At 26.6% G+C, this 3317-nt stretch overlaps 1 long non-coding RNA gene across 1 annotated transcript; it reads right to left on the bottom strand.

Moving 5' to 3' along the window:
- Positions 1 to 1021: 1021 nt before the first annotated feature.
- LOC126737304 (uncharacterized) lies at positions 1022 to 1888 on the bottom strand. The gene is made up of 2 exons (XR_007660987.1): positions 1809 to 1888; positions 1022 to 1363 (listed from the first exon to the last, which is right to left on the bottom strand). It is a non-coding gene; the product is annotated as an uncharacterized LOC126737304 (long non-coding RNA).
- Between the last annotated feature and the right edge of the window lie 1429 nt (positions 1889 to 3317).

The following is a 3317-nucleotide window of genomic DNA, read 5'->3' as shown; positions in this document are numbered from 1 at the left end:
GTAGTGGCGTAGTGACACATTTCCGGACATGGGTGCCTATACTCAAATGGATTCTACTGTTGCACTGAACAACCCCTAGAAGTTTGATCCCATAGTTCTGAAACACCCTGTATAATTTTCTCACTATGAAAATTAATTTCGTCAAATGTCATCACTTTCACGTCTCAATTCATCTTTCTCAACATTCATTAACAAAAGAATTTAAAAAATATATTGACGTAAACTTTAAATTTTTCAAATCTTTTTTGTGTCTTTTTTGTCCTTTTTTTGTTACTTTGTTCATATAGAAGATGAGATCAGCTGCCTAGAAAACTCAAATATTTAACATTTCCAGATATTTCTTATTTCGTTCCATGCAGTCAAAAAAAAAGTTAATTTTCTAGTTTAATTTTAATCGTGAAAAGTAACTTTAAAGGGTAAGAAAAATTTAGTGTTTTAAAAAAAAATAGAAAAAACTATTTAGACATTATAACAATGTAATATTTTGCTTTTCCAAAAATGCTTAAGAAAAAAAAATCATGATTATTTTTTACGAATGTTAGGTCTGGTATGGGTATTTAGTCAAGCACATTTCTACCATATTAACATTTTTAAAAATGGTCTTATAATGCATTTTTTATTGGAAAATTAGTAACACTACAACTAGTGACAATAATTTTTTTGCTGTGATTATTGGGTGTAATAGGAATAATTTTGGCAAAAAAATATTTAAATATTAATTCTTTAACATTTTTTGGAATTCTACCATGTTTAATTTCTTCGAAAGATCGAAAGACGCTTGAGATAATTTTTTAAAACTTTTCTAGAGTAAGCTTTTAATAAAATTTAATAAATACATCCTATTTAAGTTTTTTAGAAGACTTAGAGAGTATTTAGAAAAATGGAACCACTGGGAGATGATTTCTACCTTATAAAGTGCCATCAAATCTACATAAGTGGAAATAGGATATAAGACCTATTTAGCTAAATAATTTAAATATTGAGTTTTATTGTATAATACATACATACAAAACCAAAAACCCATAATTTATATCTTTATTTAAACTAAAAAAATATCATCCAAAAGTTTACTAAGCTAATAACCGAAAACATAAAACACCCGTAGTAATTTATATAACGGCTAACGACTCTAAAACAAAAACAAAACTAATTACACCATAGTAATTGGAATTTACTCTCTAGGAACTACGTTTCCCAAAAATAAAATCGATCGATGTCATAACTGTGGGAGGGGAGGGAAAAATCATATGATTTGTGCGTCTCAAAAAACCATCACAACGATTTAAAAACTGTCGTATGCCGTCACCGAAGAAAGATTGGCAAATGTGATGTGAATGTTGGAAGCTCTACGGTGATGCAATTCCTAAAAATAAAACATTGTTTTAATCGTACATTAGTATTGTGTACAGTGCAAAAAACAAAGGAACAAATTTATAGTCTATACACTCGCGGCGGCTTTTATTTGCTTTAAAGTGTGTATCGAGTGTACACCAAAAAAAAATATTTTGTTCGTAAAACGCCATTTTACGATTTTAAACTTCAAAAAGTCTATGGGTGGCTTGTTATAACTGGAACGACATAAATTGGCTTTAATCGCTCTTTTTGAATTTTATGGATTTTTTTGGAATATGTACATCGCGATCAGAAACCAAGGAAAGATGAATAAATATATAAATATTATTAAATTACACTTTTTAAATGCTTAATTATATATTAATATAAGCACTTTGAACATAAAATATAAATTTACGAGAAGAACGGTCATATCTGCCTTATTAAATAACCATAAATTGTTCGTAATAACTCACATAACTCCACAAAAATCCTTATTAAAAAATACAATAAGTATAGATTTTCCAGATTTAAAACAAATGCTGCTCTCTGCCGGAAAAGCGATGAATAACTGGAAAATTTAGAGAAAAATGACAAGCGAGGCAGGCGAATTTTACGAGTGCTCGGATAGGTGGTGCTCCCGTAATAGAAGCCTGTAGATTTTAATTATTTTGGCACAAAACTTTGTTTTCGTTTTGTAAGCTTCTATTATTGATAAAATGGTGAATTATTTTAATTTTGATTTGTTTTCATATTTTAGTTTTTTTGAAACGATTAATGAATAATATTAGGATTAATATTGCCCTCATATATATATTTGAAGATCTTATGCGATTGAAGAAATTTAAAATTGTTAACAGATATACAATTTATATTAATATTGTAAAATTTAAGACAGATATCCAGTTTCAATTATCACGATCATTTCAATAACTATAGGTACTACATAATTAAATGGATTATTTTTTCAAAAATTGGGCAATCAATTTTAGATTTAAGAAATGAAAATTTAGAAAAACTAATCGTTTTAAGTCAATATGTTTTTTTTTAATATAATAAGCTACATTTTCTGAATTATTAATTAAAGGTTTTCATATCAATGAAAAATAATATAAAAGTTTTGAGTATTGGTTATTAGAGAAAAACAAATATTAAATATTCATGCATAATTAAAATGGATATGACTTACATTTTTTATAAAAATATTATTCTGTGATTGAGGAAAATACAAACTTAAGGAAAATTTAAACCTTTAATTATTTTCTTTTTATTAAATGCAAAAATATATTTTTTTATTAACAGCTTCTTTAAAAACTATTAAAAAAATATGTAAATAAATATTACTTATTTAAAAATATATTCTTTTTTTAATTTTTTATTTTTTACGATTTTTACGTGAATATATGAATATTTTTTATTCCTAATAGGTAAAAGCTCCCAATTTACCAAAATACTATATGTCTACTACTGAACTGGTTACCACCAAAACTTCTTAATATTTTTTAAATTGATTTATTCATTCTTAAATTAAAAATAATTTATTTTTATTAGAAAAAAAACGCTATTAATTACTATTTAAGTGTGAGCATTTTATTTTTCCTAAATGGTATAGCTGGCCGAAATAATGTGGTGATCTTATAGAGAATTGTGAATCAAAATTTGATAATGTTAGATCCATAATACAATGTAATAGGTTTAACAGATATTTCCTTGGGAAATGCCACATTGTTAATATGCATGGAATCCACCCAGAAATGCCAAATGTGTGAGCCTATAATAAGTACACCGGAGGTAGGTAAACTAGAACGTACAGGAAAAAAGAGTCGTGTAGATAATTTTTTCGCTGTTGATTCTGATTTTCGGAATAAGGTCTATGCTAATTTAAGATTTTTGGCTGTTAAACAGGATTTGAAAAAAAATCTTAATTTCACTGAGACAGGGGCTACTTTATCGTTAGGAAATCCAACCAAAAATGGAGGTGTAAT

The sequence above is a fragment of the Anthonomus grandis genome, chromosome 6 (genome assembly GCF_022605725.1).
Source record: "Anthonomus grandis grandis chromosome 6, icAntGran1.3, whole genome shotgun sequence".
NCBI lineage: Eukaryota > Metazoa > Arthropoda > Insecta > Coleoptera > Curculionidae > Anthonomus > Anthonomus grandis.
The sequence above is the reverse complement of the archived record's forward strand: the minus strand, read 5'-3'. Positions and strand labels throughout refer to the sequence as shown.